This window comes from Saimiri boliviensis, chromosome 7 (assembly GCF_048565385.1).
Source record: "Saimiri boliviensis isolate mSaiBol1 chromosome 7, mSaiBol1.pri, whole genome shotgun sequence".
Taxonomy (NCBI): Eukaryota; Metazoa; Chordata; class Mammalia; order Primates; family Cebidae; genus Saimiri; species Saimiri boliviensis.
The window spans coordinates 84798514-84824759 of NC_133455.1; the positions used below are offsets into that span (position 1 = coordinate 84798514).

At 38.2% G+C, this 26246-nt stretch overlaps 1 pseudogene; it reads right to left on the bottom strand.

Annotated features, from left to right (window-relative positions):
• Positions 1 to 10432: 10432 nt before the first annotated feature.
• Positions 10433 to 11681, bottom strand: LOC141585214 (large ribosomal subunit protein uL2-like; annotated as a pseudogene).
• Positions 11682 to 26246: the final 14565 nt, after the last annotated feature.

Sequence of the window (26246 nt, forward strand, 5' to 3'; positions counted from 1 at the left end):
TGCTAACTTAGTGACTAGTAGATACTGGTCAGACATTTATTGTTTGGAACTTCTTTTTCCTTCATGGAGAAAATTTGTCATCACAGTAAAGAGTCAAAATCTGGATAAGGTGAAAATTTTTTTTCAGGTTGGAGTGACTTACAAAGTCATTCATTTACTTGTTCTTCTTCAAGGTTGATCCCTATAAAGTAACAACATTGCTGTTAGTGCTATTCACAATGTGGCTACTAATAAAATTAGAACAGTGAATGAAAATATTTGCTTATGGGGACCAGGAGCCATGTGCATTTGAACCCCGTTTCTTGGGAGGATTTCCCACATTGAGAATCTTGGTGGTACAGCAGGGCTGGTGGCTCATGCCTGTAATCCCAGCCCTATGAGAGGCTGAGGCAGGAGGATTGCTTGAACCCAGGGGTTTGAGACCAGCCTGGGAAACACAGCAAGACTCTGACTCTACAAAAAAACAAAAATAAACAAGTTAGATGGACATGGTGGCCTGTAGTCCCAGCTTCTCTAGGAGCCTGAGGCAGGAGGATCGCTTGAGTGCAGGAGGTCCGGGTCGCAGTGTGCTGTGGTTGCTTGCCACTACATTCCAGCCTGAGTGACAGAGCAAGACTCCATCTCTAAAAGAAAGAAAGAAAAAAGAATCTTGGTGGAAGGTGTATCCCACCTCTTACCATGGAATTCAAAATTGCCACTTACTGGCATTCTCAGTCTTCTTTCCTGCCAAGGTATAGGTCAATTGAATTGCTATTTGGATGTACTTGCTTTGAACTTTGAGTTGAGGTGATGCAGTGAAGTAGGGAACTCATGTTGATGGTGCTGGCAGCAGAGGAAGCCACACCAATGTCCACCATGCAGTGTGACAAGGCCACAGTCGCATCATCAGTGTCGGGCTGTTTTGTTGGTGGCGGCACAAGCTGTGGTGACTAATGTGTGGGATGGTGCATCTGTGTCCTCACCAGACTGGTTTAGTGATGTCACTCTGAGCTGTTTTTGGAAATCCTTTGTTTCTCTGCCTCTTCCAAAATTGCACCTTTATAGCAGTTCTGGGAGGTACTCAAGATCTTCTTAATAAATTCCTTATCAAGAGTGTGCTTGCAACTGAGGACCCTAATAAAGCTGATATATGTTATTTACACGTGATGTGTACTGGCAGTTAGAGTATCAGAATTTGTTATCTTTTCATTTAAAAATAAGTACCTTGTTGATGACTGTACTAAAAAGATAGATAAGACTGATCATTAGATCAAACACATGTTTAAACTGTCATTTGTCATTTGGTCCCGTAGAAAAAAATGTATGCATTGAAATGTCTTTTAATAGTGTCTTGAAAACAGCACTGTATTACGTCTGTGGCAATATTCATAGTGACTTTTCAGCAATTACACTAATATAGTTTGTAAAACAGCGAAATAACAATTATCATAATGTCTGAGCCTGAGTTTCCAAAGTTTTGTGACACTTAGAGAAAAGTCATTTCCTAGATGCTTGGGAATGAATTAATTTTGAGGCAATGGGTAAAAAATTATACCTTTTTAAGGAAGGATTTTTATATCTGTAAAACAAATGAGTTGAACTTAAAATATGTATGATTCAGTTCAACTCTAAAATCTATGATTCTGATATATATGATATATGTATATATGTATATCTATGTATGTATATATATACTCTCTAAATAGCCTTTTGAATATGAAGGGAATGAGTGATCTAAAAAATAATTAAGAAAACAGCATTCTCATTTTAGAAAGGAGAGAATGAGGAAATAAGTCAGATTTTTTTCAAAGATATTTAGTGAATAGGGCCATTCTACCAGAGTCCTTATGTTGTTTAATTTTTCAGATCTTTTAAATGAATTAAATTGGCTATAGTAAAATTTTCTTGCAAATAATTTTAACCTATTTTCCAAGGATACTTACTAATAGTGAAATCTACAAAAAAAAAAGATTTTTATTTTAAATCGAGTTTTAAAAAGAATTTTTTTTTTAAGGATAATGAGACTCATATAATTGCGTTTCCCTTTTTACTGTGACTACCCAAGGTTTAGAGTTCAATCTGAATCCTTATTATAGAAACTCAGTAGAATTTAGTACCTGCCTTCTAGATCTACGTGACCCAGCCTGATACAGCATGACCTTCTAGTGTATTTATTTTTGTTAGTATTTTTAATCTATTTCTATTTTCTAGTATGTTTTAGAAAATAAACTATTTTAAATTTTTTATTGCATCAGGGAAGGGAGTAGGTTTAATTTTCTTTAACAGTGAAGGGTACTCAGAAATCTTTTTCATTTATTGATGAAAATTTGAAATTATTGGCTTAGTTTAAGCTCTTTATTAATTTATTGAAATGGAAATAATATGGATAATTCCACCAAAATGAAAGCAATGATCTATTCCTAGAACTGCATGTCCCCAAATAAGGTCATACATTATAAAGTAAAGAGTACCAGGGTGAGAGCAGAACATGCTTATTTCTCTTGATTGTTCCGTTGACTTATCCTGAAACTGAAAACTGATGAAGTCTTGGTTTTCACATCTGTAAAATAAGAAAAGTAGATTCAAAGTGCTCCAAAATTCATTCTAGCTTGAAATCTCTGATCTTATGTAACGGAAGTGAGTTGCTTTTTTCCTCTCTTCAGTGCTAGGAGTAATGAGCATTGCAACTGACCCAAGCGTAACAGAAAAGGGTGTGGTCAACTTGACTGGACGACTGACCCTGTAGTTTGGGTTGATTTTCAAGTCTGCTTTACATTTTTTTTAGCCTCCTGGATGGATATTTTGTCAACTCCACATTCATTTACTTCCCTTTTTCCTTTCTCTTCAACAAAAGTAATTTAAGTTCACAAGAATGAAGATGATGACAGCAGCCTGGGCTTTAACTTTTGAACACTTTCCAGTTTTATGTCTTATTAAGCAATATTGTAAGTAATATGCACATATTTCAATAAAATACATGAAAAACTGCACATTGTTAAGACATTTTTTCACAGTGTGTTTAGTCAATTCTGGAAGTCTGTGAGAATCTGGCAAACTGTCAGGAAGTGGGGTAGTCAGAGAGGACACTGAAAATGAAGAATCTCTGATTAGGTGATGGTAGTGGCAAGGAAGGTTTAGGGAGCATGCTAAAATAAAATACGGGGAACACCAGCATGAATTTCATTTAAAACATATGTCTTAGCATCCTTGAGACTGGTTTTTCATTTTACAGAAGCACGAATGTATATATTACATTTACATGAAACAAGTGTATTAATATTCATTGCAAAAGATGTCTTATTGCAGAATACTGAAATTAAAAATGTCTTTAAATTCAACATTGAAGTATAATGTAAAGATGCTAAATAATTTCTGCCTTAACACATAAAATTAGGTAGAACTTATTCTTTGACATATACTGTATGAATCTTACTATCCTACACACAATGAAATAGATCATTTTTGATAAAAATAGCCACATGGTTTTGTTTTGCTGAAGCAAATCACTTTCTTCACTGTTGAGCAGATTGGAGAGCTTATAAGGAGTATGTATGTCACAGCATCATAAACGAGATAAATGGTCCTGGGAGGGGGTCATAATGGAGACACTGTTCACAATTATACAGGACCTCTTGCTATGTCATGCAAATTCAATGCTATATCTGATGCAAGAATATTCATGAAAAAGGCAACCTATCTAAGCCGTGGTCTTCTAAACTGTAAAATGACTGACTCATGCTTACATAGAGAAACATTAGGAAAGTTAATGTGTAAAAATCACCTTTACAGGGCCTAGCCCATAGGAAGCCTCAATGAATGTTAGCCACTTCGACTACTTGTCTTGTTCTCATTAAAGCAGAAAGTGGCAGAATATAAATTTGGCTTAGTTAGAATGGTGTTATTTCAGGTTTTACTGTGTCATTTTCACACCTGTAAATCAAGACTGGCTTTCTTCAGAGAAAAGAATTTTTGCTTGCATTAAAAGGAGGATCAAAGTGTTCGTGTATATTCAGAAATAATAATGATGCCAAAGCCACAACATGTTTGAGCATCCATATTGCCAGCTGTGTGTTTGCAAGCTAATGGTTGTCTTTTCCACAAAATATGTGAAGTAAGCAATAGCTTTAATTGCCAGGTAACTAGAGAAGCCAAAGGTGAATAATGCCTATTTATTTTTCTATATTTAATTATTTATACAGAAATTTTATGAATATATTTTGACCACATAGAACACAAATGTTTAGTTTTATGTAAAAATAAGTTGTCCATATTTTGGTTTTTGAATGATCATGATTTTTCACATTATTTTCATAGCCTGATTTCTTCTCTAAGTATAACCTTCCCTAAAAACTTACAAATTTCCTCTCATCCCACATAATTGTAAAACCATTTGAAAAAGTAATATCATCATATCAATAGAAAAAGTTAAAAGGAAATACAGTTTCCGTCTCTTGATGGAGACATTTCTAAACTTAAGAGAAATAGCAGGAATTGCAAAGTCCTTGATAGTTATATCTATTGAAAAATTTTAAACTTTTAAGGTTTTCACGTATAAGGCAGCTTGAGTATTTATATATATGAAATGTTTATATATTATATAGAGTATTTATATCAATATACTTAAGCTGCCTTATGTATAAAATTTGTTATATATAAAGTTATCTATTTATATATAAATAGGTAAATAAAGATAATACATAATACAAATATATAAATATATATTCTTTTTTTCCTAGATTTCCACTATAATGTCTAAAGGAAAATATAAATACTAAACACATTGTATTAAATAAAATACATGAAAAACTTTGCTTAAGACATGGAAATGTGACCAAGGTGAAATGGAAATGTGACAAACGTGAAAACCATATACCACTTTTGAAGAAAGCTTGTAAGAAAGGGATGGAACTAGGAGAAAGAAGGGACTGGGGTGACCTGCATGCAAAAGAATGGCAGGTGTTGGTCATGAACACATGACTAACATGTGTTGTTGTCATGAATTCATGGCAACTCTGCCACTGAATCTCACCAGAATCCCTAACTCTATGGAACTGTGAGTCAAGGGAGAACCAGGAGAGCTAGGAGGCTTTGGGCAGGTGCTGGGTGGGTGAAATAAGCACATCAGAGGCCACTGGTGCCTATGGGATGTGCACTGGCTACACCTAAGAGGCACCTGGTGCACCCAATGGGAAGGGCTGTGCCCATAAAGGAGCTGACATTTCTATTTTTTCATGAACTGTGAATGTAAGTCATGGGTTCATTATTTATATTCATGAACTGTGACATAAATCATTACATATAATTTTTTCTGGCTATCCCCACCATTGCTCCATAGAAACAGCTCTTATTAAGCCATCAGGAGCCTTCATACAGCTAAATCCAAAGGGTATTTTTTCAGTATTTATCTTTTTGTCTTTTGATCACCTACTTCTCTTTGAAATATTGTCTTGTCTTCTGAAACCACATTTTCACAATTTTCTTCCTGCCTCTCACTCTCTCTTAGGTCCTTTGTGTCTTGGTATCTTTAAAGACATTAAATATTGGAAATTTAGGCTGGGTACGGTGGTTCACACCTGTAATCCCAGCACTTTGGGAGGCTGAGGTGGTCAGATCACCTGAAGTAATCAAAACTCTTTAAAAGGGAATCCGTGTCCACTGGGAAAAGTAAAGGGGAATTTATAGGAATCTCATATGTGCAGGACCCCTAAGAGCTCAGGCCCCTCAGAGGTGATGTTTGTATCACCCAACCAGGCAAAACCCCCAATCTGCTGAGGTGCTAGCTAAGAGCAAAGGAAATGTAGAGTGGATAGCAGGAGAAAAAAGCTTTGGTAGTGTGCATTAGTATCCCTGATGCTTCAGCCCTTCTTCTATCATCTCTTTTCACCCTTGATTTTGGATCTGGCCATGTGTCTTACTTTTGCCAATAAAATGAGGTAGAAGTTATGATGTACAAATTCCAAACTGAGGTCTTAGGAGATCTCATATGTTTCCACTTGTATTTTTGCACCTTGGTCATAGCTACAAAAAATAATATGCTTGGGCTGGCCTAGCCCCAGGAGGACCCACACATGAAGCATTGCCAACCCCAGCTAAGCCCAGCCTAGATCAGCCAACTCCTAGCTAGTCACAGACATGTGAGCAAGTCCAACTGAAAGCAGCAAAATTGCCCTACTTCTCTTTGAAATATTGTCTTGTCTTCTGAAACCACATTTTCCCAATTTTCTTCCTGCCTCTCACTCTTTCTTGGGTCCTTTGTGTCTTACAAAAATACAAAGTTGGGTTCAACCTAGACCAGCTGACTTTAGTTGACCAGTAGACTCATGAACTAAATAAATAAATACTGCTAAAATGTTGTGGTTATTTGCTATGCAGCATTATTGTAGCCGTAGTCAACTGATACAGAATTCATGAATACCAACATAGTCTTGCGATGAGAACTGAGAAGTAGTCTCTGTTCATATATTCTTTGCTGTTTCATGTATGCATTTTAACTAATTTTTCAATCGCTGATTTTTATGTATTTATGTAGTACATTTCGATGGTTAACTTAGCAGTTTAGCCATAATTCGCAAAATGTCAAGTCGGAATTGCAATGAAGCTGAAGGAGGATTAGATATTATGATGCAGAAACAAATGATTTTTTCAGTTGGCTCTGTCTTTGGGCAGAGAGTAAGGGCATTTTTTCTTACATAAAGATAGTTGTTTAATGACAGTTGAGAACACTTTATTGTTGTTGTAATAGATGTTGTTATATTTAGGTATGGAAGAAGAGTGTAATTGATGTTGGGAAGTCAAGGAATAGGTGATGTAGTATTTGTCATAATTTTTTGGTTAGCTACTTTTGGAACATTCTTCCGATGTTTGGGAAATGTCTTAGCCTCTGAGTCCTGTCTTTCTAAGGTTTAAACTCACTTCCTAAGTCTCTTTGGTATCTGAGACACTGTCATATGACCTCAAATCATGGGCCACCAAATTACCATACATCCTTAGCTACCCTGAACTGAGTATCCTCTTATCCACCAAGCCATAAAGCTGAGTGTGCACAGTAATGCTCCATTATTGAAAGGAAGTGATATATACAATTTGACTGAAGCAGGCCTTGAAGGCACAAGTCAGTGCTCATATTCCTGTGGCCTCTACTTTTGCTACATTTTACCCCACGTCTACAGTCTCACAGATAATTCTCTATAATCAACTGATTGAGGGAGAAAAAACTCTGGCCTGATTACATAGTGTATAAGCACCAACTGAGAGTGGACAGTTGGAGCAATATAGCCACACTCTGGGGCAGTCCTGAAGGATAGTGGTGAAGGGAAATCCTCCAGTGGGTAGAACTTCAACCAGTGTACCTAATTCATTTTAGCTGGGAAGAGACATGGCCAGATATGAGATTATGTATTGGTTCATGGCCTGTGGCCAATGGTTTGGCTGGATCATCAGGGACTTGAAAGGAACATGATTGAAAAATTGATAAGAAGGCTTGAGAAGAGGTATGTGGATAGATCTCTCTGAATGGACACAGAATGTGAAGATATTTGCATCTTAAAGGGTGACCTCAGCAGAGGAACATTTTAATAATCAGATGTCTAGGATGGTCAACTCTGTGTATTCTAGTCAGCCTCTTTCCACAGCCACTCTCATCATTGGTCAATGGACTCATGAAAAAAGTGGCCATAGTGGCAGGAATGGAGGTTATGGGGCTCAGTGACAAAACTTCCATTCACCAGGGCTGATGTGGATATAGCCATTGCTAAATGCCCAATCTGCTATTGCAGAGATCAACATTGGGCCCTTAATATGGCACCATCTCTGGAGTGATCACCCAGTTACTCAGTGGCAGGTTAATTATGTTGGACCACTTCCAGCATGAAAGGGGCAGTGCCTTCCTTTTACTAGTATAAACATTTACTTGGCTGTTGATTTTCCTTCTCCGTCCACAAAGGTTCTCCCAATCTACCATCTGCAGCCTTACAGAACATCTTATCCGCTGTCATGGAATTCTATTTGGCATCATTTCTGGTTAAGAAATTTGTTTTCACAGTAAATAGAATATGCCAGTAGGTTCATAATCATGAAATTCACTGATCTTGGCACATTCACCATCATCCTGAAGCAGCTGGCTTGAAAAAATAGTGAAACGGACTTTTGAAGACTTAAAGTGTCAGCTAGATGACGATGCCTTGCAGTGCTGGGACAATGTTCTCCAAGATGTAGTATGTGCACTAAATCAATGTCCCATATATGGTGCTGTTCCCTCCCATAGCCAGAATTCACAGGTCCAGGAATAGAGAAGTACAAGTAGGGGTGGCTCTCTTTACTATAACCACTAGTGATCCACTCGTAAAATTTTTGCTTCCTGTCCCTGCAACCATAGGCCCTGCTAAGGTCTTAGTGCCGAAGGAAAATGCTTCCAACTGAGACAAAACAATGACTCCATTGAACTGGAATTGAAACTGCCAGCAGGCCATTTTGGGATTCTCACGCATCTGAATCAACAGGCAAAGAAGGAGGTCACTGTACTGGTTGAGGTGATTGATGGCAACTATTAAGTAGAATTTGGGTCACTATTACACAATGAGGGTAAGGAGAAGTATGTATAAAATATAGGGGATTCTCTAGTTTCTTTTAGCGTTCCTGTGTCCTGTGAGTAGGTTTATGGGAAACTGCGATAACCTAATTCAGACATGACTGAATTGAGCTGTTATGGTTTAATTGCTGTGGGTCTAGACCCAGTAGGCAACCTGAGCTGCTGGCAGAAGGCACAGCAAATACAGAATGGATAGAGGAAGAAGGTCATTATAAATATACAGCTATAACCATGCGACCTGTTACAGAAAGAAGGGCTGCGATATTTATGAGTATTTCTTCCTTATTTTGATATTAACATGTTTTATATATGTATGTATTAACCTATTTTTATTTTCTTTCTTCTTTTATCCCCTTATCATTTAACATGTTAATAATTTTAAAATAATATGTATTATGCTATTGTTGAATGGAGTGTTCTATAAATGCCAATCATGTCAAGCTGATTGATAAGGTTGTTCAAGTGGTCTACGTAGCTGCTGATTTTCTGTCAATTATTGATTGAGATTTGTTGAAATTTCTCATTATAATTGTGGATTTGACTATTTCTCTTTGTAGCTCTCCCAGTTTTTGATTTGTGTATCTTACAGCTCTGTCATTATGTGCATATAGATTTAGGATTGTTACGTCTTCTTGTTAGGTAACCTCTTTAATCACTATAAAATGAACTTCTTTATCCTCAGTAGTATTATTTGTTTCAAAATATACTTTTTTGATATTAAAATAGCAACCCAGATTTCTTTTGCTTGGTTTATCTTTTCTCATCCCTTTATTTTATAACCCATTTGTGTTTTTATATTTTACATTTGTTTCTTTTAGGTAAGATACAGCTGTGTCTTGCTTTATAAGTTCCAATTCAACAACCTCCGCCTTTAATTGAGGTGTTCAGACCATTTACGTTGAATGGGATGGTTAGTTATGTTGAGTTTAAAGCTACATACCACTTCGCTAATATCATGTTTTCTAATTATCCTTTGTTCCCTTAAAAAATTCTGCCTCCTTTTGATTTTTAAAATTTTTCCATTTTATTTCTTTTACTGGCTTATTAACTACAACTCTTTGTTGTGTTATTTTAGTGATTGCATTAGGGTGTATTGTGTGTATCTTTAATTTATCATTAGCTTATTACCGTCTACCTACAAGTGATAATGTACCGCTTTATTTACAGGGTAGGAATGCACAGCAGAGTACTTCCAGCTTCCCCCTCCTGACTTTTGTCCAATTGCTCTCATATAATTCACTTTTACATGTGTCATAAATCCCATATTCGATTGTTTTAAGCAGTCAATAATTTTTAAAAGGGATTTGAATAAAAATTGTTTTCTATTTATCCGGACATTTGCCATTTCCAATAACATTTATTTCTTTGTCTAGAATCTGATTTCCATCTGGTATCATCTTTCTTCTGTCCAAAGAAATTATTTTTAACACTTACTGTTGTGCAGGCCTGCTGCTGATGAATGCTTTCACCTTCTGTCTGCCTAAAAGGTCTTTATTTTCCTTTCTTCCTGAAGGATATTGTTGCCAGGCCAAGATTTCCAGTATCAGTTTTTTCTTTCCTGTATTTTAAAGTTGTTGTTCATCTCTTTTCCTGCTTGCATTGTTTTCAACAATTGATCTGCTGTCATCCCTATTTTTGTTTTTCTGTACAGATGTGTCTTTTTTATTGGCTTCTTTTAAAATTTTCTCTTTATCTTGTTACACGTGGTTAAAAATATTTCTGGAGTTTCATTCTAGCTTCTTTTTGTATCTTCAAGTTCACTATCATTTTATTTGCAATGCCTAAACATCAGTTCACCCAGGCCATTGCTTTCTTTTGTTTTGTTTTGTTTTGGCATAAAGACAAACTTTATTGAGCCCCTCAGCACTAGTTCTCTTTTTCCTGTACAGCCCTGGTTCCCCGGAGACGTCCAGTCGGACCGGCAGCAGTGAGACTCACTCTGCGGCCAGCAGGGACATCTCTGCTCATGGTGGCAGGCTTGCCGATGTGCTGGTGGTTGCCACCTCCAAAAGGATTCTCCATAGGGTTCACGGCCACACCCCGTATTCAGGGCCAGCAGTTCCTCTTTGTCTTATATTTGTGGTAGGCCCGGCCAGCCTTCAAGATGGGTTTGTCAATTCAGCCACCTCCAGCCATAACACCAAGCACAGCTCTGTTGGCTGAGGAGACAGATAACCTTCTTGGAGCCAGAGGGCAGCTTCACACGTGTCTTCCTGGTCTCAGGGATTGGGAGATAACAGTGGCATCGTTCCCTGATGCCTGGGCCGGCTTGCCACGGTCTCCAGGCTTCCCTTCCAGGCAGCACACGATCGCACCTGCAGGCATAGTGCCCACAGGGAGCACATTGCCAATGTCGAGCTGGGCCTTCTTGCTGCAATGCAGACACTGTCCCGTGTGAATGCCCTTGGTGGCGATGCACAGCGCCGTCTGCTTCTTAAACCTGTACAGAACCCGGAAGCCCACTTTGGCGAGGGGCGCGCCGCGGCCCGGGTAGTGGATGGTGTCCTTCATGATGCTCTTGTGTGGCCGTGTGGCTCTGCGAAAGCCATGACGCGCAGTCCCGCAGCGCGCGCCCTCACGGTGCTTCACGTGCACGTGGAACACAGACCCGGTGCCCGGAGGACGGGTCCTGCTCACGAGCGTGGCCTAAAGAGGAAACGCGGCATCTGTGAGCTGCCTTATCTTCTGGGGTGGGGCCTGCATTTTTTTAATCTTATATTTGGTAGTTTTAATTTTTATAAGTTGGATTTGGGTATTTTAATATCAATTACGTCTCCGTTTAATTTATTATCTGTCTTCTAGCTTCTTAAATATGTGGAATACAGTTATCATAACCATTTTAATGGTCTTATTTACTAATTCTATCATCAGTGTTGTTTCTGGGTTTTTAGTTAATTTATTTTTATCTTTTTTTATTATACTTTAAGTTCTGGGGTACATGTGCAGAATGTGCGGGTTTGTTATACAGCTATACACGGGCAGTGGTGGTTTGCTGCATCCATCATCCCTTCATCTAAATTAGATATTTCTCCTAATGCTATCCTTCCCCTAGCCTCACATCCCCGGACACGCCCCGGTGTATGATGTTCGCCTTCCTGTGTCCATGTGTTCTCATTGTTCATCTCCCACTGATGAGTGAGAACATGCGATGTTTGGTTTTCTGTTCTTGTGTTAGTTTGCTGAGAATAATGGTTTCCAGCTTCATCCATGTCCCTGCAAAGGACATGAACTCATTTTTTATAGCTGCATGGTATTCCCTGGTGTATATGTGTCACATTTTCTTTATCCAGTCTATCGACGATGGGCATTTGGGTTGGTTCCAGGTCTTTGCTATTGTGAACAGTGCTGCAATAAACATATGTGTGCATGTGTTGTTATAATAGAACTATTTATAATCCTTTGGGTATATACCCAGTAATGAGATTGCTGGGTCAAATGGTATTTCAATTTATAAATCCTCAAGGAATCACCATACTGTCTTCCACAATGGTTGAACTAATTTACACTCCCACCAACAGTGGAAAAATGTTTCCGTTTCTCCACATCCTCTCCAGCATCTGTTGTCTCTAGAATCTTTAATGATCACCATTCTAACTGGCGTGAGAGATCTCATTGTGGTTTTGATTTGCATTTCTCTAATTTCCAGTGATGATGAGCTTTTTCATATGTTTGTTGGCTGCATAAATGTCTTCTTTTGAGAAGTGTCGGTTTATATTCTTCTCCCACTTTTTGATGGGGTTGTTTTTTTCTTGTAAATTTGTATAAGTTCTTTGTAGATTCCGGATACTAGCCCTTTGTTGGATGGAGAGATTGCAAAAATTTTCTCTCATTGTGTAGGTTGTCTGTTCACTCTGATGATAGTTTCTTTGGCTGTGCAGAAGCTCTTTGGTTTAATTAGATCCCATTTGTCTATTTTGGCTTCTGTTGCCATTACTTTTGGTGTTTTAGTCATGAAGTCTTTGCCCATGCCTATGTCCTGAAGGGTATTGCCTAGTATGTATTCTAGGGTTTTTATGGTTTTAGGTCTTACGTTTAAATCTTTGGTTAATTTTTGAGTTAATTTTTGTATAGCTCATCTTGAGTTAATTTTTGTATAAAGTGTAAGGAAGGGATCCAGTTTGTTTTCTGCACATGGCTAGTCAATTTTCCCAGCTCCATTTATTAAATAGGGAATTATTTCCCTGCTGCTTGTTTCTGTCAGGTTTATCAAAGATCAGATGGTTGGAGATGTGTGATATTATTTCTGAGGCCTCTGTTCTATTCCATTGGTCTATATATCTGTTTTTGGTACCAGTACTATGCCATTTTGATTACTGTAGCCTTGTAGTATAGTTTGAAGTCAGGTAGCATGATGCCTACAGCTTTAATTTTTTGCTAAGGATTGTCTTGGCTATGTGGGTTCTTTTCTGGTTCCATATGGAATTTAAAGTAGCTTTTTCCAATTCTGTGAAGAAAGTCAATAGTAGCTTGATGATTTTTATCTTTTTTGTAGGTTGTATTTCCTTATTTATTTGCATGCTTAATAATGCTTATTGGGGTGTTAGACATTGAGAATATCACCTTCTTGAGTTCTGTATACTTTTCATATCCTATGATATTTGAAATTTTTATTAATAATTTCAACTTTTATTTTAGATTCAGGGGGTATATGTGCCATTTTGTTATATGGGTATATTGAGTAACACTGAGGTTTGGAGTATGAGTGATCCATCAACCAGGTAGTGAGCATAGTAACTAATAGGTAGTTTTTCAGCCTGTGCCTCCTTCTCTCTCCCTTCTAGTAGTTCCCAAGGTGCACTATATCTAGCTTTATGTCCATGAGTACTCAGTATTTAGCTTTGACTTATAAGTAAGTATGTGCTGTATTTGCTTTTTTGTTCCTTCATTAATTTGTCTAGGATAATGGCTTTCAGCTGCATCTGTGTTGCAGAAAAGGACATGATTTCATTCTTTTATGGCTGTATAATATTATCTGGTGTGTGTGTGTATAATATATTATATATGTATATGTATCACATTTTGTTTATCTAATCCACCATTGATGGGCACCTAGATTGATTCCACATTTTTGCTATTATAAATAGTGCTGCAATGAACATATTAGTGCATGTGGGGTTTTTTTTAAAGACTGATTTGATTTTTGGGGGGTTATAGCAAGTAATGGGATTGCTGCATTGAATGGTAGTTAAGTTTTTACTATTTTGAGACATCTTTAAACTGCCTGCCACAGGTGCTAAACTAATTTACATTCCCACCAGCAGTGTATAAGCATTTTCTTTTCTCTTCAGCCTTACTAGCGTCTATTATTTTTTTATCTTTTTAACAATAGCCATTCTAACTGGTGTGAAATGGTATCTCCTGGTGATTTTGATTCGCATTTCTCTGTTAGTGATGTTCAGCATTCTTTCATATGTTTGTTGGCTGCTTGTGCATCATTTTTATTGAGAAATATCTGTTCATGTCCTTTGCCCACTTTTTAATAGGGTTGTTTCTTGTGTATTGAGTTGTTTTAAGTTCCTTATAGATTCTGGATATTAGACCTTTGCAGGTGCGTAGTTGGTGAATGTTATTTTTTTCCTATTCTGTAGGTTGACTGTTTAGTCTGCTGACAGCTTCTTTTGCTGTGCAAAAGCTCTTTAGTTTTATTAGGTCCCATGTGTCAATTTTTGTTTTTGTTGCTATTGCTTTTGAGGACTTAAATTGCTTGCCAAGGCCAATGTCCAGAATGGTATTTCCTAGGTTTTCTCATAGGAATTTTATATTTTGAGGTGTTCCATTTAGATCTTTAATCCATCTTGAGTTAATTTTTGTTTATGGTGAAATGTACGGGTCTATTTTATTCTTCTGCATATGGCTAGCCTGTGATCACTGCACTGTTTATTGAATAGGGAGTCCTTTCCCCATTGCTTGTTTTTGTTGGCTCTGTAGAAACTTAGATGATTTGAGGCGTGCAGCTTTATTTCTAGGTTCTATATTCTATTCCATTGGTCTCCCTAGAATATTTTTGTGCCTTTTCTGGAATGTAGTTAAGTTACTTGGAAACAATTTGATCCTCTTTGGTTTTGCTTTTGAACTTTTGTTTAGGAGGCAAGGCTGCATTTAATCTAGGGTTAATTTTGTCCCATAACTGAGGCAAATCTTTCAGAGGCCTCTATCTGATGTTTCTGAATTAGAAGGTTTTCCACTCTGGCTAGTGAGAACAGGGACTATTTCCTGTTCTTGGTTAGCTCCTAGGATTATTCCTTTTAATTCTTCCAGGTGGCTCATCTCACCAGACCTCACACTCATGTTCTCATCAGTACTTAGCTATAGTCTTGAGGAGCATCTTCTGCAGATTTTCTACGTCCTCTTATTGTATAACTCTTCTCCAGGCCTCTGCCCAAGGAACTTCAGCTCTCTTGGCCTCTCTTGGCTCTTAGTAAGGTCTTCTCAGCTCAGGCTAATTACTAAGCTTTTCTTGTGTTCCCTTTCTCTGTGTTGTGGCCTGGAAACTCTCTTAAGAAAATACATTGAAACAACTGTAGAGCTCACTTTATTTCTTATCTTTCAGAGATCTCTGTACTTTGTTAATTAACATACAATGTTATGGAAATAAGAACTGAACTGTGATTTTCTTCTCTTGCCCAAATTCCTGCCTAAGAGGCCTGAGGAGTAGGGCCCTACAAACCATAAAATCTCATCAGAGTTTTTATTTTAACCCTATATAGCAAGGTCTGCTTTCTAACCTGACTCTGACATAACATCACATAATAAATAAGCAAAGAAATAAAAATATTTTAACCTCAAACATATTTCCTTGCCGTATCTTGAAATTGTACTGCAAGTTTGTCTCTTGTGGGCAAAATCCACATTCTGTAGAGAATCTCCTTTCCTTCATTTTATTTCCTTTTTTTTTTCATACCCAGGAGATAATCAACTAAGAGCTAGACACCCTTTTACCTCTGATAAGAAACATTTTACAACCTTTTCCTTCTCAAGTCCACTGTCTGAGAGCTTCCTCTTGACAATAAAACTTGGTCTTTACAATCTTTTATTTTAACCTAAATATTTTCTTTCTATTGATCCCAGGTCTTCAGGTAAACTCAACAAATTGTCAGCTGGAACATTTTAAAATCTACCTGTAACGTGGAAGCCTGTGCTTTGAGTTGTCCCTCCTTTCTGAATGAAACCAATGTACATCTTAAATGTACTGCTTGATGTCTCATGACTTCCCAAATTGTATGAAACCATGCTGGGCCCTGACCACCTTAGGCACATGTTCTCAGGATCTGCTGAGGGCTGTGTTACAAGCCATGGTCTGTCGTATTTGGTTCAGAATAAATCTCTTCAAATATTTTATGGAGTTTGACTCTTTTCATTGATAGAAACCATTGCTTTATATATTTTGTTTGTTTTTTAGCTGTTTGCAGCAGGATGGTAAATCTGGTTCTTGTTTCTCTGTCTTGGAAAGAAGTAGAAGGCTCCCTTTGTCATGTTTTTGAAAAGAAAAGGAAAAAGCACCCTATTCCTTTTAATATGGAAGAGAAAAACATTTTCCTCTCTTTTCAATTACATTAAATGTACTCTGGGCTATAAGGGAAGTAGCACGATCATTCTGTGATGGATGTAAATGTGCTGCTTTTAGCAATATTTTCTTTCGTTCTTTTGCCTTATATAATGTTGAGATAAAAGATAATGTAGGGGCTGATGGTTCAGTTTGAGGGACTAGATGTTATTCAGGAAGCTAAGTTTAGATGTTTTTAGGATAAGAATTAGACAGTCCCCAAATGCTTTTCCCCTTTGAGGCACATTCTTTGATTATACTTGTGTGAATGGAGTTTTCTCTTTCTGAAATTTTAAGGATGAATGCTTCTTCATTTTAAATCACTATTTTAATCCAGATTAGTCATTTCAGTAGTCTGGTGGCAGTTTCAGTGCTCTCATGTGCTGCATAATGACGTTTCAGTCGATGACAGACCATATGTACTACAGTGATCAGAGTAATGGGCTATATTGCACTAGATGTGCAGTAGGCTATACCACTGAAATTGCCACCACACTAGTGAAATGACTAGGTTTGGGTAGGTACACTCTATAATGTTTGCAGTGACACAAAACATTTCTCGGAAGGTATCACTATTGTTAAGCAGCACATGACTGTAGTTACTTTCAAAAGTGGTTTGGAAGCAGCATAGATTTTTGTCTACTTATTTTTGTGGGTTATTTAAAAAAAATATGTATTTTTTTCTAAAGCAAAGCATTTTCCCTTGTTGTATGGAGAACATCCAAGAAACCATTAGGATTTTCATATGGTTTGGCTATATCCCCACCCAAATCTCATCTTGAATTGTGGCTCCAATAATTCCCACCTGTTATGGGAGGGACATAGTGAGAGGTAATTGAATCATGGAGGCAAGTCTTCCCACATACTGTTCTCATGGTAGTGAATAATCTCTCAAGATCTGATGGTTTTATAAATGGGAGTTCCCTGCACAAGCTCTCTGTTGCCTGCTGCCATGTAAGATGTATCTTGCTTCTTCTTACCTTCTGCCATGATTATGAGGCCTCTCCAGCCATGCAGACCTCTAAGTCCATTAAACCTCTTTCCTTTATAAATTGCCCAGTCTTGGGCATGTTTTTATTAGCAGTGTGAGAATGGACTAATACAGTACATTGGTATCAAGTAGTGGGGTGCTGCTGTAAAGATACCTGAAAATGTGGAAGTGACTTTGGAACTGGGCAACAGGCAGAGGTTGGAACAGTTCAGAGGGCTCAGAAGAAGACAGAAAAATGTGGGAAAGTTTGGAACTTCCTAGAGACTTGTTGAATGGCTTTGACCAAAATGATGACAGTGATATGGACGATAAAACTCAGGCTGAGGTGGTCTCAGATGAAGATGAGGAACTTGTCAGTAATTGGAGTAAAGTTCACTACTGCTATACAAAGAGACTGGCAGCATTTTGTCCCTGCCCTAGAGCTCTGTGGAACCTTGAATTTGTGAGAGATAATTTGGGGTACCTGGTGGAAGAAATTTCTAAGCAGCAAAGCATTCAAGAGGTGACAGAGAAGAAAAGTTTGGAAAATTTGTAGCCTGAAAATGCAGTAGAAAAAAAAAACAACTCATTTTCTGGGGAGAAATTTAAGCTGGCTGCAGAAATTTGTATAAGTAATGAGGAGCCAAATGCAATTCACGAAGACCATGGGGAAAATGTCTCTAGAGCATGTCAGAGACCTTCCTGGCAGCCCCTCCAGTCACAGGCCTGGAGGCCTAGGAGGAAAAAATGTCTTTTGGGGCTGGGCCTAGGGCCCCCCTGCTCTATGCAGCCTCCAAACATGGTGCCCTGCCTCCCAGTTGTTTCAGCTCCAGCTCTGGCTAAAAGGGGCCAAGGTGCAAACCACAAGCCTTGGTGGACTACAAGTGGTACTGGCCCTGCGAGTACACAGAAGTCAAGAAGTGAGGTTTGGGAACCTCCACCTAGATTTCAGAGAATGTATAAAAATGCCTGGATGTCCAAGCAGAAGTTTGCTGCAGGAGCAGGGTCCTCATAAAAAACCTCTGCCAGGGCAGTGTTTAAGGGAAATGTGGATTTGGGGTCCTGACACAGAGTTCCTACTTGGGCACTGCCTAGCAGAGCTGTGAGAAGAGGGCCACCATCCTCCAGACCCCAGAATGGTAGATCCGTGCACTGGGAAACAAACAGTGTTCCTGATTAAAAAAAAAAAAAAAAAAAAAAAGCTACAGACACTCAACACCAGCCTGTGATAGCAGCTAGGAGGAGAGCTGAACCCTGCAAAGCCACAGGAGTGGAGCTGCCCAAGACTATGGGAGCCCATCTCTAGCATGACCTGGTTGTGAGACATGGAATCAAAGAAGATCATTTGGAACTTTAAGGTTTAATGACTGCCCTGTTAGATTTGGACTTGCATGGGGCCTGTAGCCCTTTTGTTTTGAACAATTTCTCCCATTTACAATGGGGGTATTTACCCAATGTCTATACCCCCCTGTATCTAGGGAGCAATTAACTTGCTTTTGATTTTACAGGCTCATAGGCAGAAGGGAATTGCCTTATCTCAGATAAGAGTTTGGACCATGGACTTTTGAGTTAATGTTGAAATGAATTAAGTCTTTGGGGGATTGTTGGGGAGACATGATTGGTTTTGAAATGTGAGGACATGAGATTGGGAGGGGCCACGAGTGGAATGATATTGTTTGTTTGTGTCCCCACCCAAATGTCATCTTGAATTGTAGTTTTGATAATTCCCACATGCTGTGGAAGGGACCTGGTAGGAGGTAACTGAATTATGGAGGTAGGTCTTCCCTCATACTGTTCTCATGGTATTGAGTAATCTCATGAGATTACTATCATGAGATCTGATAGTTTTATAAGTGGGAGTTCCCCTGCACAAGCTCTCTCTTGCCTGCTGCCATGTATGACATGTCTTCTTTCCCCTTTGCCTGCCACCATGATTGTGAGGCCTCTTCAGCCATGTGGAACTATGAGTCAATTAAACCTCTTTTCTTTGTAAATTACTCAGTCTTGGGTATGTCTTAGAACCATAACAGACTAATACATATTTGAATTCTCAATCAACAATGGAGAGGAAAAAACTATTATTATTATTGCTAGTGATGCAAGATATTTTGCTGCTAAATTTGGGTCCTTGTCTCATAACCAGGAAAAACTTGGCATGCAGACACATTGACAGGTGAGGAGGATGGAATTTACGTAGCTAAAGGAAAACTCTCAACAAAAAGAGGCATAATGGATGTGGGTTTCCAACTTACAAATTGTAGATCACACATGAGCTGAAGAGGCCAGGCTCCTTCCCTGTATAAGATGCAAGTTCTGGGTGGCTCCACCTAATACCCCCAGCGCATGAGGGTCTCCAGTCTATTGTGGGCATACCCAGGCAAGACCCTGTGCAGGTTCCCTTATCTGTACAAAAACATCTGATGTATATACTTGTGGGTCAGGTCCAAGATTCTCTGGTGGACCTTTCCTTGTTTGCATAGACATTTGGCTGTCTCTTGCCTCTATCACTAGTATTATACTGATGTCATCCTAGTGTTTATTTGCACTCTACAGATTTCAAAGTGTTTGTTGTTGTTGTTCGTTTTTTGAGAAAGGGTCTTGCTCTGTCATCCAGTCTGTAATGCAGTGGCATGATCTCAGCTCACTGCAGCCTTCACCTCCTGGGCTCAAGCAATCCTCCCACTTCAGCCCTCCAAGTAGCTGGGACCACAGGTACATGCATTATACCCAGCTAATTTTTGTATATTTTGTAGAGATGGGGTTTCACCATGTTGCCCAGGTTGGTCTCGAACTCTTGAGCTTAAGAAATCCATCCACCTCAGCCTCCCAAAGTACTGGGATTACAGGTGTTAGCCATTGTGCTTGGCATGTTTTTTGTTTGTTTGTTTTGCTTGTTTGTTTTTAATGCACTGTTTCTTCTAATTTCTACAATTGTGCTGGAAGTATGTATCGTTACTCACATTGATGAACCAAAAAACTGAGAATAAGTAATTAGATGATTTGCCCAAGGTTATGTTGGGAATCAAGGAAGTTGCCCAGTTATTTTAATTTGAAATTATTGCCCCCCTTTCTGCCTAACTGTGCCTCATGACTTTAATCTGAAACTGGAAGCCATCCTTAGAATCAAGGTAGACATGTCAAATAAGTCATATTTGGGGGTCAATCTTTTTCAAGGGGCTCATTTAAATAGACTTGGAGTCTTATTAATGGAAATTTAAATGAGTATCACCTTGAAAAGACTGCAGAATTGCTTAAGATGGATAGATTAAAGTGGATACCTATCTCTGTTCTCCGCTGATGTGCAGAACTTTTAAAGTAATCACCTTCTGGAAACAAATTAAATACCTGAATACCAAGTGTTAGTTCATTAAAATTCTGCTTTATTAATCACTGGAATTCCTGGTATTTAATGAATATTATACTACTAACTGGTATGGGAAGAGGTGTCAGAATTGTGTTATATTTGCCTTGGAAGTAATAAATTCAGCCAATCAGTGGGAAGATCAGGCAAATTTCTTCACACCTTTTTCAAAAACCTAGTTTATGAATTACCGGCTTAAAACTTCTCTTCCATTTGAAGCTAAAGAGACACGTTTGTTTGTTTATTTGTTGAGCATCTACAGTTTTAGATGCTAGTAACATGGCAGCAAGCAAAACAATGTTCCTGTTTGTATTGACTTTACATACTAGTTGGAAATGTAGTCAATGAAAGCAACAAGCAAGTAGATATCTAATTTTATGGCTGTTAGGAATAAGTGCTAAGAAGAAAAATAAAGCAGAGTAAAGGGAGGCAAAATGATGGGGGACATTCTTTTTGAATAAAGTTAGGGAATCAGGCATGTGAGAATCCGGGAATAGAGCATCACAGCAGGGTAAGCTGAAAGCTTAAAGGCTCTAGTGCGAGAGTTTGAGGTGGATGTTTGGTGTGTGAAATAAACAGCCAGGACTAGTCTGATTGAGTGGAGTGATGCAAAATATTACAAGATGAGGATTGGGTATTTATACAATACATATTTTAAATATTCTTATGAATTGAATGTTTTTGTCCTCTGTAAAACTCATATATTGAAGCCTAATCCCCAAAGTGATGGTATTAAGAGACAGGGCATTTAAGAGATGATAAGGTCATGAGGGTTCCACCTCCATATGTGGGATTAGTGCCCTTATGAAAGAGGCTTGAAGGGGCCCTTTTGCCCCTCTGCCATGTCAGGATGCAGCAACAAGGCCCTATCTATGAGGCAGAAAAGGAGCCCTCACCAGACACCAAATCTGCTGGCACCTTGATGTTGGATTTTCCAGTCTCCAGAACTGTGAGCAGTAACTATATGCTGTTTATAAATTACCCAAAGGTATTTTGTTATAGCCCAGATGGACTAAGACAAATATATTTATACAAACTTATGAGTTTCATCTTAAATCCATTTAAAATCTCACTTCTGCCATAAAATGGACTCTTTGAGGGTTGATACTATTTTACTTACCTCTGAGAGTGGCACAAAGTAAGTTTTCAATAAATGTGAGTTGAATTAATTACTGAACTCAGCAAGATGTTGAGACATTCTTATTCAGTTTTCCATCCATCTGCTACTGGTACTAATGGTACTGCACATTCTAAGGCTTTAGATGAAAAATAATGGTTTTTGAATTTTAGGAAAATGATATTGGATGCTTTTTAATCTACTGGGGCCTGGGTTATTTCTTAACAAAATTAATTAAATAATTTACCAGTGACAAACTGATGTTCAATTTCCATTTGTTGAGCATCTACAACGTACTATCTTTTTGTTGTTGGGGATAGAAATGGGGTTCACATGTTTCCTCCTCTTCATTGCCTACTTTGCCAATGAAATTCCAAGGCATCCATTGCCTAGCTTTGAAAAAGATAGGTGCAGAAAATTACTGTGAAACAGAAGGAAAACTTACGGCATTGAACTATGTAAAAAGTTCTCTGGGCCCAATGGCAAAAGAGTGACTGATTCTACCTAAGAGTGAGAGGCATTGGGTTACTTTTAAAGGAGCAGACTTGGAAGAATGAATAAGCATTTATCAGGAGAAGAACATGGGTAATTAAAAAGAAGAATGCCATTTTATGTGGAGAAGGACAAAAGTAGAAAACGTTCAGTCTGTTTAGAGAACAAGGAGTTATTTGGTGTAATGAAAACATAGGGTAGGTGGAGAATACAGAGAAATGAGTTTGGAAAGTCAGATTAGCTTCAGATTGCCAAAAGGTTTGAACTTCTCCTATAAATCCATTGTCTCCAAAATGAGCCAAATAGACAAAAAAAGATTAAAACTTCTACTCACATTCATTTTTTAAAAATTAAAAATGAGAATAACATTACTACACTTTACAGAACGTTTTGTGATGTACTTGTTTTCTCTTTGTCCAGGGTTTCAATAATTGGTCTATGTCTTATGGTTATTGTTGGCCAGGCAGTGTTTCTGACAAAGTTGTTGCTACCTGCACATGCACATAGAAACTTACAGAATGATGGTAAGCATCTTGGAAGAGTAGTCAGAAGCACTCTCTCAAGATATGCTGTATCACCAATACTCATGATGGAATGGAGTAGGGTACTGCATAGAAAAACATGAATACTGACAACACTGGGTCTAAAAGTTATTCCTAAGGGCCAGAAGCTGAGTGTTTCTGGATTGCTTATTTATATTCTTTGTATCTTCCTTCTTAATATACATAACAGATCTTTCAATCAATGTAAGACAGAAATTCTAAGTGCTAAGAATCCGTTGTTCTACATTTAAATTGGCATGATTCTTCATTTCTTAGTCATGCATAAATATACTTTTGTAAATATATGGCTTCTTAGATTAGGTGAAATACAGTAGATAATTGGACAGTGTGCCTTGACCCCATCTACATGTGAGACAGCTATGTGTTACATATAGTACATGAGATAACTTGAGGAAAGAAAGGAAATTCCAAACATAAACGGTTGATTGGTATGGACTTATTTGTTTTCTGTAAGCATATTGTGGAGCATCACAGCTTATATGTTCCTGGTTATATTGATCACTCCTCACAAAATAGACAAGTGCTTTCAAAAGATTTGTACAAAGAAACCATAAATTGAAGGTGATGTAAATAATGCAAATACAAATGAGCAACTAGACAATGGTACAGCTTAAAACTTCCACTCATAGTTCAAATTCTTCTTCAGATCCACTCTCAGGTAAGAAAAATGGTATAATCAGAGTTGATAAAAGTTAGCCTAATACATTTGAAATTATGTAGAAGACTATTTAATACATTAATTTACATCCACTATAATTGACAATCATCTATTTCTTAAGTGTGCTTAATGAGATGTTAGCTATTGATTGAGATACATTAATGCAACTTATAAATAAGTGAGTATTATCAAAGAGCCTGCTTTAACAATCAGCTGATAGGTATATGCAATCAACTTTATAAACAAAGACAGGGTAGGCAATTTACAAAACGAGAAACAAATTGGCTATAAACATAAAAATGTACTAATTAAAAAAGTTTTTTTAGAGGTGAGGTCTCATTCTGTCATCCAGTCTGTAGTGCAGTGGTGTGATCACAGGTCACTGCAACCTGGAACTCCTAGGCTCAAGTGATCCTCGCACTTCAGCCTCCTGACTGACTAGCTGGGACTACAGGCATGCAACACCACACCACCACACTGAGGTTGCCATAATTTATTAGGAAAGTTTATGCATTTGTCTCTCCAATAAAACTGTGCCCATCCGGAGGAGGGTGATTCATTTTTGCAACCTTTAGCTGCCACAGTGCCCACTATTCAGGAGGGTTGAGTAAATGTCACATAAATAAGGTTCTGGAATAGATAACTTACAGTTTTTAATATCAGTGGATTGTTCATTTTCATTTAGCCTTGTGATGCTCAGTTTGATGTGTCAACTTGGCTGGGTAATAGTATTCAGTTTTATTCAATCAAATGTTAATCTAAGAGTTTCAGAGAGGAATTTTGTGGATGTGATTAAAGTCCATAATCAGTTGACTTTATATAAAGGAGATTATCTTAGATAATTTGGGTGGCCTAAGCTAATCAGATAAAAGGCCTTAAAATTAGAACTGAAGGGCTGGGCATGGTGGCTCATGCCTGTAATCCCAGTACGCTGGGAGGCCAAGGTGGGCAGATCACCTGAGGTCAGGAGTTCAAGACCACCTGACCAACATGGCAAAACCCCTTTTCTGCTAAAATATAAAATATTAGCCAGGTGTCATGATGGATGTCTTTAATCCCAGCTACTCAGGAGGGGGAGTCAGGAGAATTACTTGAAGCTGGGAGTCAGAGGTTGCAGTGAGCTGAGATTGTGCCACTGCACTCCATCCTGGGCAACAGAGCAAGACTCTGTCCCCTGCCCCCCCCCCCAAAAAAAAAGAAAAAAGAAAAAAGAAAAGAAAAAAAAGAATTGAGGTTTCCCTGAGGAAAATGATATTCTGCCTATGGAGTACACTATCTGCTTTAGCCTGATAATTTCTAACCTGCCTTTCCTGATGATCTGCACTATGGATTTCTGACTTGCCTAGCCAGCTCCTACAAATCACATAGCTAATTCCTTGAAATAAATCTTTTATACACACACACACACACACACACACACACACACACACACACACACTCCAGAGTTCACTGGAGAAACATCCAGTAGGAGATTGTATGTTCTGGTGGTTTGTGCACTGGACCCTGACTGATACAAGCCTCTTGCTAGTAATATAGTTCCCACTTACTAAGTACTTGTTATCTGCCTGGTCTTGTGATTAGTGCTTTGTATTCATTATCTTATTTCTTGAAAGAATGCTTAAAAGTTGAGATTATAATCCCTGTTCTGCAGTGGAAGTAAATGAAGTTTAGAGCCAGTCAGTAGATTTTCTAAGGCTTCAGTTAGGTGTCGGAATCAGGATTCAAATCCAAGTTGGTCTAATTCCAACTCTTGGTCTTAACTTTTATGCTACTGTGCCATGGGAGTTTAATGTTACAGAGTAAATTATTTTATCTAAATCCAAATCCTTTTCATTCATGTGTTTGTTTTTACAGTTTCCAGAACAGAAGAGACTGATTCACAACTGGACCAAGTCTCTAGCCCCTTTCTTAGGGCAGAGTACTTGTCACTTTGAAGTGGTGCCATTCCCATCAATCCCTGTTCTTAGCAGGGAAAATATTCCTAGGTGTCTCCCTGAATTATTTAGATGTTTTGGTATTTAGGTCGTGTCCAGTTCAAATTAATCAAGAAGATGATATACCTAATATACCCAAGTCCACTCAATAATTGATCAAGGTAACTGTATATACTGTCTTAATGACAAATAATGCCTTCAAAATTACATTGTTCTTCTCAGATATACTCATACTTTCACAGGTCTAATGTGTACACACACACACACACACACACACACACACACACACACACTTAAAAATTACCTTTAAACCAGGGTGGCAAATTATCTTTCTGTACTGACTTATACTAGAAAAGGGCCTTGCATTGGTGGATAGCGTGGGTTGATAAAAAGATGACCTTGGGTTGGCAAAAGATGATTCAGAATGTTTCTAACTAGAGGTCTTAATTTTTTTTTTTTTTTTTTTTTTTTGCCACAGGGCCTCACTCTTTCATGCAGGCTGGAGTGCAGTGGCACCATGTCAACTCACTGCAACCTCTGCTTCCCAGGTTCAGCCAGTTCTCCTGCCACAGCCTCCTGAGTAGCTGGGACTACAGGCACATGCCACCATGCCTGGCTAATTTTTGCCTTTTTTGGTGGAGACAGGGTTTAACCATGTTGCAAAAGCTGGTCTCAAACTTCTGACCTCAAGTGATCTGCCTATTTTGGCCTCTCAGAGTACTGGGATTGTAGGTGTGAGCCACCATGCCCAACCTCTAACTAGATGTCTTCAGACATATTACACTTACCTCGTTAACCTCAGTTTACACTCATTACAAAGTGAGGAGATGAAGTGAGCTTATCTGTGAAGTCCCTTGTAGCTCTAAGATTTTCTGTTACTATTTTAGTTTAAAAATTTCAGTAGTGTTCATCATCTTGCCTCCTATTTCAGAGATACCCTATCCCCCACAAAAAAGTACCTATCTTTTTACAATTTTTTTAAATGGGATTTACCAAACCATTCTGTTGGCCTTCTATCATTCTTCCCCACTAAGTCTTGTCT